Source organism: Loxodonta africana, chromosome 12, assembly GCF_030014295.1.
Source record: "Loxodonta africana isolate mLoxAfr1 chromosome 12, mLoxAfr1.hap2, whole genome shotgun sequence".
Taxonomy (NCBI): domain Eukaryota; kingdom Metazoa; phylum Chordata; class Mammalia; order Proboscidea; family Elephantidae; genus Loxodonta; species Loxodonta africana.
Window position 1 is genome coordinate 57641438 of NC_087353.1, and position 12957 is coordinate 57654394.

Here is a 12957-nt window from a genome sequence, read left to right on the forward strand (position 1 = left end):
ATCAGTGGGAATGCTACTATATTTTCGCTGCTAAACATTTCAGGCAGAAAGCCACAGCACTACCAAAACAGTTAAACTAGGGAGAGGAAGGAACACTTCAAATTTTAGAAGGTCAAGATTGTTCTTGTATTTGATAAACCTTACGGGTTTATTAGAAAGAGGAAATGAGTGCAGAAGTGTGTGGAAGAATTTAGACACACTGTAAGGAGTGTTATTCTAAGTAGAGGCTCTGTTTTCCAAGCCCTTAGGAGCAGATAGTTTTTGAGTCCAGGGGAAACAGGGAAAGGTTGAATATACTGTGATGATCATTTCCCTACCCTTTGGAATATTTCCTTTTTCTGGAAACTCGGCATCTACTTCCACTGAGTTAACGTTTTAAATAGTTCTGAGGAAGAAATGAAAGGCTCTTGTTCCAGGTCTGTGGTTTGGTTATAAATCAAAAAGCCAAAATCTGCCCAGCTCCGTATCATTCATCTTGGTGGGAATTGGGAACAGGACAGATTGAACAAAGGAAGAATTGTTGCCTTCTAAGTTCTTTGGTCACATAAACTCTTCTATTTACGGTGCTATAATCCCATTCCCTGTTCTGCCAAAATAGTTGAAATTGGGAGGAAAAATAACTTTTTCATGTCAGAGTGTACAGAAGATACACTAGGTTAAACTGCATTTCTCTCTGTGTCCCACCACTGCTACGCTTTGTGGGATGTAGCTTTATCAGTTTCCTAGATGAGTTCAAGAGGTTCTAGGCAGACGTAGTGGCCTCACCTGCAAAATAACTTTTTCCCTAATAGAGGTTGTAATGGAACTCATAATTTTGATATTAAATTCGACTCTTTTGCTTAATATTGTTAAGATAGCAATACTACCCAAAGCGATCTACAGACTCAGTGTAATTCCTAGCAAAATCCCAACAGCCTTTTATGCAGAACTGGAAAAGCCAAGCCTAAAATTCATATGGAAATGCAAAGGACCCTAAATAGCCAAAACAATTAAAAAACAAAGCAAAGTTGGAGGACTCATGCACGTCTGATTTCAACACTTACTACAAAGATACAGTAATCAAGACTGTGGTACTGGCATAAGGATAGACATATAAATCAGTGGAATAGAATTGAGGGTTCAGTAGTAAACTCATACATTTTTTGGGCAACTGGTTTTTGACGAGGGTACCAAGACCGTTCAACGGCGAAGGAAGAATCATCTCTTCAACAAATGGTGTTGGGACAACAGGATATCCATGTGCATATCCATGTGCAAAAGAATGAAGTTGGACCCTTACTTTATATTGTATATATAAAAATTAACTGAAAATGGATCAAAGACCTAAATGTAAGAATGAAAAGTATAAAACTTTTAGAAGAAAACAGGTAATCTTCATGACCTGGTGGTGTAGTAAAGTGCTATAGCTGCTAACCAAATGGTTACCAGTTCAAATCCACCAGCTGCTCCTTGGAAACCCTGTGGGGCAGCTCTACCCTGTCCTAGAGGGTCACTGTGAGTCGGAATCGACTTGACGGCAATGGTTTGGTTTTATCGAGAGAGTGGAAAGTGGACCATAGGATGGGAGAAAATTTTTGCAAATCATGTATCTGCTAAGGTCTCTTGTTAGCTGCCGTCAAGTGGCCCCCAACTTGTGACCGCCTGCACAACTGTACGAAATGTTGCCTGGTCATACACCATTGGTTGCAGATTGGACTATTGTGATCCATAGGGTTTTCACTGGCTGATTTTTGGAAGTAAATCACCAGGCCTTTCTTCCTCAGGCCTCTTAGTCTGGAATCTCTGCTGAAATCTGCTCAGCATCCTAGCAGCACACAGCCTTCTCTGACAGACAGGTAGTGGCTGCACATGAGGTGCATTGACTGGGAATCAGATTGCATGGAAGGCAATATTTTTATTTAAAGCTTGTGTCATTTTTGTTGTTGTTAGATGCCCCACCTGTTTTCTAGGCTGTAATCTTTATGTGAGCAGATTGCCTTTCTCCTGAGGAGCCGCTGGTGTGTTTCAACCACCAACTTTTCAGTTAGCAGCTGACCACTTAACTGTTGTGCCACCAGGGCTCTTTGTTGTGTAGTTAGTTAAATGTGTATTTTTAAATGGAGAATTTGAAATTTAACTTTTTAAAAATTTTATTGTGTTTTCTATGAAAGTTTATAGCAAATTAGTTTCTCATTCGACAGTTTCTACACAGATTGTTCAGTGACATTAGTTACATTTTTCACAGTGTGTCAACATTCTGTTTAATTGCATTCTGGTTGTTCAGCTTCCAGTACTCTAGTTTCCCTGTCTCCTTATTGTCACATCTCTGCTTTAGAGTAATTGTTGACCTTTTGGTCTCATATAGATGGTTTTTTATTGGAGTACCGCACTTACGGATAATATTCTTTATTTTGTGTGCCGATCTGTTGTTTTGCTTAAAGGTAACTTCAGGATAGTTGTCAGTTTAAGGTTTAAAGAGTTTCTCAGGGTGATAGTCTCAGGGAGTCCTCTGGTCTCAGTTGGTCAAGTTAAGTCTAGACTTTTAAAGATTTGAGTTTGTTCTGCCTTTTTTCTCTTGTTCTGTCAGGGTCTATCTATTGTGGACCTGATCAGAATGGTCAGTAGTGGTATTTGGGTACCATCTACTTCTTCTCATCTCAGGGTAGATGAGGCCATGGCTTGTGTAGGCTATTAGCCCTGTAGACTAATTTCTTTTCCAAGACTTTGGTTTCCTTCTTTCCCTTTTGCTCCTAACAAGTAGAGACCAGTAATTGTATCTTAGATGGCTGCTCACAGGCTTTAAGACCTCAGACACTACTCACCTCACTAGCATGCAGAACATGAACTTTGTGATGCCACTTGACTGAGTTGTCTATGACACTAAGGTCCTACGCCTTCCAACTCAGGAAACCATTCTAGTAAACTATTTGGTTATATCTGAGAGTTATCTGTAACTATCCTCTATGAATATGTATCTGTGAACACACATATCTGTATGTACACATACATATAGATACATCTATTTGTGCACACGTATATTCTCACCTGTACCTACTCGTACATATATATGCTATACACCTAAATATGTGGCCATACACTCATTTTTTGGTTTTAATTGGTCTTTTATTAATATTTTTGTTATAAATATTTGTTGTGAATCTTTGATAAGTTTTTTAGCTGACAAGGGAAAAATAGCTGTCTATTTTTTCAACTTTGAATATAAATTTGGGGAAAATTATTGTTTAATAGAAGTTAGTAAGTAATTATAAAGCTTTGGGAACTGTTTTATTTTTTGGTCTGTCAGTTCTGGAGTTTATAGACTTTTTTTTCCATATTTAAAAACATGTATTTTGAAATAATTTTAGATTTAAAGAAAAGTTGCACAGAAAATATAGAGTTCTCATATGCCCTTCACCTAACAACAACGAACCAAGCCAGTTGCTGTTAAGTCAGGTCTAACTCATGTGTTCAGAGTAGAGCTATACTCCATAGGGTTTTCAGGCTGTGACTTTCAGAAGCAGATCACTGGGTCTTTCTTCTAAGGTGCCTCTGGGTAGGCTCAAACCCCCAACCTTTGGGTTAGTAGTCAAGGGCTTAACTATTTGCACCACTCAGGGACTCCTTCTCTTCACCTAATCTTCCCTGATGTTAATGTTTAAGAAACCACAGTACAATTATCAAAGCCAAGCAATTAACCTTGCTACAATACTGTGTATTAAACAACAAACCTAATTCAGTTTTCACCAGTTTTCCCATTAACGTCATTTTTCCATTCCAGCATCCATTCCAGGATCCCATATTGCATTTAGTTGTCGCATCTCCAGTGTCTCCTTCGATTTGAGAGTTTCTCAGTGTTGCTTTGCCTTTCATGATATTGACAAGTGACACTTCTGTGTCAGTTATTTATAGACAATTTATTTTGAAGAATGTCCCTCAATTTGTGTTTTTTTTTTTTCTCGGATTGGGATAATGCATTTTATTTTTAAGAGTTCAGGTTTTTATTCAGTGTATTGAAAAAGTGGTTTAGTCAAAAAGACCAAAGCGTGCGTCATCATTGAATTCTTCAGGCTTTTCTTTCTTTGCTTCCACCTTCTTGTCCTCAACGGGGGCAGCAGTGGTGGAGGGTGCAGGTCCTCCCGCTGGTGCAACACTAGATGCTGGGGCAGGTTCACCAGCCCCTACATTGCAGGTGAGACTTCTGATGTTCATGTTGTCTGGGGCCTTTGCAAACTAGCCAGGCCAGAAAGGTTCAACATTTATACCGGCTGCTTTAATGAGGGCATTCGTCTTATCCTCTGTGATGGTTACCTCATCATTGTGCAGGATGAGGGCTGAGTATATGAAGGTGAGCTCGGAGACAGAGGCCGTGGTGTGGGAGTACTTGGCTGGTGGTTGCTGGGCGGGTAACAAGTTGCTGAATGAAGTAAGGGCCTCACCCCAACACGGCCTTAGCTTCTTTGGAAGAACAGAGCACCTTAGCAGCAGCTGAGGAAAGAGAAGGTAATGCATTTTTGGCAAGACTATCAGCGAAATGATGTTGTGTCCTTTTCAGTGCACCATATCAGGGGGTTCACGGTGTCATTGTGTTTTATTGCTGATGATGTTAACCTTGACCACTCAGTTAAGGCGATGTCTGCCAGGTTTGTCCACTCTAAAGTTAGCATTTTTCCTTTGTAATTAGTAAATATCTTTGGGCTATACAAATATTCCTCTTCCTCCTCAAACTTTTGCCCCTGGATTTTATTACCCGTTAGTGGAATTTTACCTGCGATTATTACCTAATAGTACCTAGTGGTGATTTTATATCTCCCTCATTCCTTTCGTGTTTATTAATTTGAATTCTTCTATTAGGAACTATCCTTTCTCCCTCCTATATTTACTTATCCAGTTGCTTCTTGACATCAGTGAGGACTCATGGATATTTATTTTATTCCTTACGTTCATTGTTTTGTTTTCCTAAATTTTACTTATTTTGTTGTTGAGAATATACACAGCGAAACATATACCAATTCAACAGTTTTTACATTTAGTGACATTTAGTGTCACTAAATCGTTGTGCAACCATTCTCACCCTCCTTTTCTGAGTTGTTCCTCCCTCATTAACAAACTCACTGCCCGCCAGGGTTCCTGTCTAATCTTTCAAGTTGCTGTTGTCAATTTCATCTCATATAGCTAGTTCTTAAAAGAGCATAAATGCTCAAGGCAGACACTCTTTACTGGTTAAGCTAACCTATTGTTTGGTTTTAAAAAGACTTCAGGGGATATTTTGGGTTTAAGGTTTAAAGATTATCTCAGGGCAGTAGTTTCTGGGATTCGTCCAGCCTCCATGACTCCAGAAAGTCTAGAGTCTGAGAATGTGAATTCTGTTCTGTATTTCCCCCTTTTTGATCAGGATTCTTCTATAGAATCTTTGATCAAAATGTTCAGTAATGGTAGCTGAACACCATCCAGTTCTTCTGGTCTCATGGCAAAGGAAGTAGTTGTTCATGGAGGCAATTAGCCACACATTCCATATCCTCTTGCTGTTCCTGACTCGCCTTCTTTCTCCAGGGGAATAGAGACCAATTGTTGTGCCTTGGATGGCCACTTGAAAGCACTACGTAACTCACTAGGAGGTAAAACAGAAGCACTAAACACGTTATTAGGCAAGTTAACTGGGATGTTCCATGAAACCATGACTCTAAGGCTCCAAACCAAGGAACCAAATCTCATGAGGTTGTACGTAAGCAGCCTCAACAGATGCTTTTTTTTTTTTTGTCATTGTTGTAAATATATCACACAACTTTCCTTAGTTCAACTTTTTATAGGAGTATGACTTACTGACAGCAATTGCAATAATCAGCTGTGCAACCCTACCCTTAATGCAATTTTTCCATCGACATTAACCCCCCTTTTCCCACTCCCTCCCATCCCTGGTAACCACTAATAAACTATAGTCTCTATGCATTTGCTTTTTCTTGTCTTTTTATGTAAGTGAGGTAATACAATATATGTCTTTTTGTGATTGGCTTATTTTGCTCAGTATAATGTTTCCAAGTTCCATCCATACTGTAGCATTTATCAAGACTTCGTTTCTCCTACTGGCTGAGTTATATCACATGGTATATATGTACCACATTTTGATTATCCATTCATCTCTTGATGGGCCTTTAGGCTGACTCACTAAGATGGCTAAGATAAAAAAATAAAAATAACACATGTTGGTGAGGATGTGGAGAACTTGGAACCCTTATCCATTGCTGGTGGGAATGCAAAGTGGTACAGCCACTGTAGAAAACAGTGTGGTGGTTCCTTAAAAATCTAAAATTAAAAAAAAAGGAAAGAAAGAAAAGACCAAAATGGATGTCAGAAGAGACTCTGAAACTTGCTCTTGAACATAGAATAGCAAAAACAAAAGGAGATGATGAAGTAAAAGAGCTGAACGGAAAATTTCAAAGAGCAGCTCGAGAAGACAAAGTAAAATAATGAAATGTGCAAAAACCTAGAGTTAGAAAACCAAAAGGGAAGAACACACTTGGCATTTCTCAGGCTGAAAGAACTGAAGAAAAAATTCAAGCTTCGAGTTGCAATATTGAAGGATTCTACAGGGAAAATATTAAACAATGCGTGAAACATCAAAAGAAGATGGGACTATATCAAAAAGAATTGGTTGACATACAGGTGTTTCAGGAGGTAGCATATGATCAAGAACTGATGGTACTGAAGGAAGTCCAAGCTACACTGAAGGTGTTGTGAAAAACAAGCCTTCAGGAATTGACTTAATACCAACTGAGACGTTTGAACAAGCGGATACAGTGCTGGAAGTGCTCACTCATCTGTGCCAAGAAATTTGGAATATAGCTACCTGGCCATCTGACTGGAAGAGATCCGTATTTGTGTCCGTTCCAAAGAAAGGTGATCCATCAGAATGCGGAAATTATCGAACAATATTATTAATATCACACACAAGTAAAATTTTGCTGAAAATCATTCAAATACAGTTGAAGCATTACATTGACAGGAAACTGCCAGGAATTCAAGGCGATTTCAAAAGAGGACGTGTAAGGAGAAATATTGTTGATGTCAGATGGATCTTGGCTGAAAGCAGAGTGTACCAGAAAGATGTTTATCCATGTTTTATTGACTATGCGAAGACATTCCACTGTGTGGATTATAACAGATTATGGATAACATTGTGAGGAATGATGTCTTAGTCATCTAGTGCTGCTGTAACAGAAGTACCATAAGTGGATAGCTTTAACAAAGAGAAATTTATTCTCTCACAGTTTAATAGGCTAGGAGTCCAAATTCAGGGTGCCAGCTTCAGGGGAAAGCTTTCTCTGTCAGCTCTGGAGGAAGGTCCTTGTCATCAATCTTCCCCTGGCCTAAGAGCTTCTCAGGCATGGGGACCCCAGGTCCAAAGGACACACTCTGCTCCCGGTGCTGCTTTCTTGGTGGTGTGAGGCCCCCTGCCTGCCCGTGTCTCTCTGCTTGCTTCTCTCTTTTATATCTCAAAAGAGATTGGTTTAAGATACAACCTAATCTTATAGATCGAGTTCTACCTCATTAACTTAACTGCCACTAATCCCACTTCATTAACATCATAGCGGTGGGATTTACAATACATAGGAAAATCACATCACATGACAAAATGGTGGACAATCACACAATACTGGGAATCACAGCCTAGCCAAGTTGACAGATACTATGGGGGGACACAGTACAATCCATGACAAACAGAAATTCCAGAACACTTGATTGCGCTCATGAGGAACCTGTACATAGACCAAGAGGCAGTTGCTAGAACAGAACAAGGGGATACCATGTGGTTTAAAATCAGGAATGGTGTGCGTCAGAATTGTATCTTTCACCATATTTGTTCAATCTGTATGCTGAGCAAATAATCCAAGAAACTGGACAATATGAAGAAGAACTGGGGCATCAGGATTAGAGGAAGACTCATTAGCAACATGTGATATGGAGATGACACAACATTGCTTGCCAAAAGTGAAGAGAACTTGAAGCACTTATTTGTGAAGATCAGAGGCTGCAGCCTTCAGTATGGATTACACCTCAACATAAATAAAAAATTCTTACACCTGGACCAATAAGCAACATCATGATAAATGGAGAAAAGATTGAAGTTCTCAAGGATTTCATTTTCCTTGGATCAACACCCACGGAAGCAGCAGTCAAGAAATCAGACAAAATATTGCGTTGGACAAATCTGCTGCAAAAGACCTCTTTAAAGCAGTTAAAAAAAAAAAAAAGATCTCACTTTAAGGACTAAGGTGTGCCTCACAGGAGCCATGGTGTTTTCAGTCTCCTCATATGCATGTGAAAGTTGGACAATGAGTAAGAAAGATGGAAGAAGAATTGATGCATTTGAGTTGTGGTGTTGGTGAAGAATATTGACTATACTGTGGACTGCCAGAAGAACAAATCTGTCTTAGAAGAAATACAGCCAGAATGTTCCTTAGAAGCGAGGGTGGCAAGACTTTGTCTCACATACTTTTGACTGTTATCAGAAGGGACCAGTCCCTGGAGAAAGATATCATGCTTGGTAAAGTATACAGTCAGCAAAAAAGAGGAAGACCCTTCAACGAGATGGATTGACCCAGTGGCTGCAACAATGGGCTGAAGCATAACAATGATTGTGAGGATGGCTCAGGACCAAGCAGTGTTTTGTTCTGTTGTACATAGATACGCTCACTATGAGTTGGAACAACTTGATAGCACCTGACAATAACAACATCCTAGTGAGAGTGAAATGGTATCTCATTGTGGTTTTGATTTGCATCTCTCTCATGGCTAATGACACTGAGCATATTTTCATGTGTTTGGTGGCCATTTGAATGTCCTCTTTCGTGATATGTCTCTTCACGTCCTTTGCACATTTTGTGATTGGGTTGTCTTTTTGTTAAGTTTTCTAAGTTTAATGTATATTTTGGTTATTAGATTCTTGTCAGATGTATGATTTCTGGAGATAGTCTCCCAATCAGTAGCTTGTCTTTTCATGTTTTTGGTAACATTTTTTTAATTAATTAATTTATTGTGCTATAAGTGAAAGTTTACAAATCAAGTCAGTCTCTCATACAAAAAGTTATACACATCTTGCTGTGTACTCCTAGCTGCTCCCGCCTAATAAGGCAGCACATTCCTCCTCTCCTTCCTATATTCCCTGTGTCTGTTCACCTAGCTCCTGTCCAGCTTCTTTCTCATCTCACCTCCAGACAGGAGTTGCCCACATAGTCTCAGGTGTCTACTTGAGCCAAGAAGCTCATTCCTCACTGGTATCCTCATCCATCTTTTAGTCCAGTCCAATCTATCTTTTAGTCCAGTCCAATCCCTGTCTGAAGAGTTGGCTTCGGGAATGGTTCCAGTCTTGGGCTAACAAAGGGTCTGGGGACCATAACATCCAGGGTCCATCTAGTCTCAGTCAGACCATTAAGCCTGGTCTTCTTACAAGAATTTGAGATCTGCATCCCGCTGTTCTCCTGCTCCATCAGGGATTCCCTGCTGTGTTCCCTGTCAGGGCAGTGCTCGGTGGTAGCCGGGCACCATCTAGTTCTTCCGGTCTCAGTCTGATGGAGTCTCTGGCTTATCAGGCCCTTTCTGTCTCTTGGGCTCATCTTGACCATATGTCTTTTGCGTTCTTCATTCTCCTTTGCTCCAGGTAGGTTGAAACCAACTGATGCATCTTAGATGGCCACTTGCTAGCGTTTAAGACCCCAGAAACCTCTCACCAAAGTGGAATGCAGAACGTTTTCTTAATACATTTTGTTATGCCAGTTGACTTAGATGTCCCCTGAAACTATGGTCCCCAAACCCCCATCCCTGCTACTCTGGCCTTCGAAGCATTTGGTTGTATTCAGGAAACTTCTTTCCTTTTGGTTTAGCCCAGTTGTGCTGACCTCTCCTGTATTGGGTGTTGTCTTTCCCTTCACCTAAAATAGTTCTAGTCTACTATCTAATTAGTGAATATCCCTCTGCTTCCCTCCCCCCCCTCGTAACCATCAAAGATTTTTTTCTTCTGTGTTTAAACTTTTTCTCGAGTTCTTATTAGTGGTTTCATACAATATTTGTCCTTTTGCAACTGACTAATTTCACTCAGCATAATGCCTTCCAGATTCCCCCATGTTACGTTTCACACATTCACCGCTGTTCTTAATCATTGCGTAGTATTCCCTTATGTGAATATAGCATAATTTATTTATCCATTCATCCTTTGATAGGCACCTTGGTTGCTTCCATCTTTTTGCTGTCATCAATAGTGGTTCAGTGAACATGGGTGTGCATATGTCTGTTTGTGTGAAGACTCTTATTTCTCTAGGATATATTCCAAGGAGTGGGATTGCTGGATCGTATGGTAGTTCTGAAGTTTATGGACTCTTTAAAAACTTCTGTTATTTTTTAAAAATACGTTGTGTTTTAGGTAAAGGTTTACACAGCAAATTAGGTTCCTGTTTAATAGTTTTTATACAGATTATTTTGTGACATTGGTTACAATTTTCACCATGTGTCAGCATTCTTAGTATTTCCATTCTGTTTGTTCTGTTTCTATTCTGCTTGTTCTCTTTCCATTGATCTAGCTTCCCTGCCCCTCCTTGCCTTCTCATCTTTGCTTTTGGGTAAACATTGACCATTCAGTGTCAAAAAGTTGATTTTTTTAAGGGGCACATTACTCATGGATCATATTATTTATTTTATAAACTGTCATGGACTGAATTGCGTCCCCCCAGAATTATGTGTCAACTTGGCTAGGCCATGATTCCCAGTATTGTATGGTTGTCCTCATTTTGTGATCTGATGTACTTACCCTAAGCATTGTAAATCCTAACCTCTATGAAGTTAATGAGGCAGGATTAGAGGCAATTATGTTAATGAGGCAGGACACAATCTACGGATTAGGTTGTATCTTGAGTCAATCTCTTTTGAAATAATAGAAGAGGTAAGCAAGCATAGTGGAGAGGGACCTCCTACCACCTAGAAATAAAAGCTGCAGTTTGAGATAACAGTATTTTAACTCAGAGGGTGTTTGAGGAGTAATCGAGATGGTACATGTAAAATACATAGCTAGTGGTTAAGCACACTTACATTTAAGTGCTGTTTCAGTGACAGCTATTGTTATTAGTCACTTTCAGTTCACTGCGGAGCCCTGGTAGCACAGTGGTTAAAAGTTCAGCTGCTAACCAAAAGGTTGGCAGTTCGAATGCACCGGCCACTCCTTGGAAACCCTGTGGGGCAGTTGTACTCTGTCCTATAGGGTCGCTGCGAGTCAGAGTTGACTCGATGGCAATGGGTTTGGCTTTTTTTCTTTTTTTCCCGGCTCACTGAGGTCTGTCTTCTTCCCCAGTACTCTACTGAAACTGCTTCAGGGCACTCAGAGATATAATAGTCTTTCTTGATCTTTCAGTAGCATTTATCAGCATATCAGTTAGCTTTTGCTGTGTAGCAAACCATCCCAAAACTTAGTGGCTTAAGACATGAACCATTTATTTGCTCATAGTTCTGTGGGTTGGAGCTTTGGGCTCAGCTAAGCTGGCACCACTTGTCTCTGTCCCACATGGTATCTTTTGGCATCCCTTGTGTATGGTCAGCTCACATGTCTGGGGGTTGGCTGGCTGTCAGCAGGGCCAAAGGAAGTAACCAGGCCACATGTCACTTCTCATCCAGCACGCTAGCCTGGGTTTGTTCACATGGTGGAGGTAGCAATGTTCCCAAAAGAATCAAGCGAACAGGCCTCAGTGTGTGGCTTCTCAGATCTGTTTGCATCACGTTTCTAGTGTCCCACTGACCCACACAAGAGTTAGTGTGACATGTAGGAAGGGAAGTATGGCAGCCGTTTTTGCAACCTACCACAATTAATTTGATAATTGCATCCTTGAAGCCTTTTCTTCCCTTGATTTTGGCGATCTCACTTGACTCTTCCTTCTGTCTCATTCAAAGACTTCTTTTCCTCTGCCTCCTTCTGCTGGTGTGTCCCATTCTTGCTTAGTTCTTGTTCCATCTCCAAGACTCTGCTGGATGTCACTTCCTCTGCAATGTCACTTTCCTGACTCTCCTAGTCTGCTCTCCCTACGAGTGCACATATGTATTAACAGACTCTCTCACTTCTGTCCCAGCACTTAGCATTCTGTTTTTAAATTGACATTTTGTCCATCTCTCCCAAGGAGACTCTGAGCTCTTCGTGACACATTCTTGCCACCTACAATAGTGTCTCCAAAGGAGACACACAGGTGTCTGTTCATGTGTGATGAACAGCTTTCTTGGCGGTAGCTTACAACAGTGAGCTCCTTACTCACCTGCTTTCCCCTCTTATGTTATTCAGCCAGGTTTTTGGACACCCAGAAGCCCAAACACAGTCCTGGGGGGTATGATGATTGAAATATTTGTTCTTGCCATCTAGGGACCAAGAGTGGAGCTACTGTTAAGAAACTGTTGTGTTCATCCATGGCAGAAATGATACACCTCATTCTAACCTTACCCCTTTAAAAGGGTTTGTTGTTAGCTGCCATCAAGTCGACTCTGATTCATGGCGACCTTATGTACAACAGAATGAAACTGTGCCTCGTCTTACATCATACTCACAGTCACCAGCATGTCCAAGTCCATTATTGCAACTATTGTGCCAGTCCATCTCACCGAGGGTTTCCCACACCGTCGTCCTTCTTCTCCACCAAACATGGTGTCCTTCTCTAGTGATTGGTCCCTCTTTATGATGTGTCCACAGCAAGTGGGCTGGACAATGTTCTTTCAAAGGGTTTACCAGCTGATGGGTTTTTGTCGGGATCCATGTAAAGTATTTAACAGCCTATCCTTGAACCCAGAGAGGGTCTGTGAGGGAAGAAGAAGAAAACTGGACTCTCTTTGGAGAAGAAGACATATAGACTAACTGTTGAGCTAAGACATGAACATTAAAAAAAACCCAGTAAGCAACGTGAAGCATTCTGATGAGCTGCTAGATGGGGTGGATGGAAAATGACAATTCCCTCCTGT

At 40.5% G+C, this 12957-nt stretch overlaps 1 protein-coding gene and 1 pseudogene across 2 annotated transcripts in view; one reads left to right on the forward strand and one right to left on the reverse strand.

Moving 5' to 3' along the window:
* DNASE1 (deoxyribonuclease 1) overlaps positions 1 to 12957 on the forward strand; it is a 67519-nt gene that overhangs the window by 4384 nt on the left and 50178 nt on the right. The gene's annotated exons all lie outside the window — the stretch shown is intronic.
* LOC111752710 (large ribosomal subunit protein P1-like) lies at positions 3917 to 5207 on the reverse strand (annotated as a pseudogene).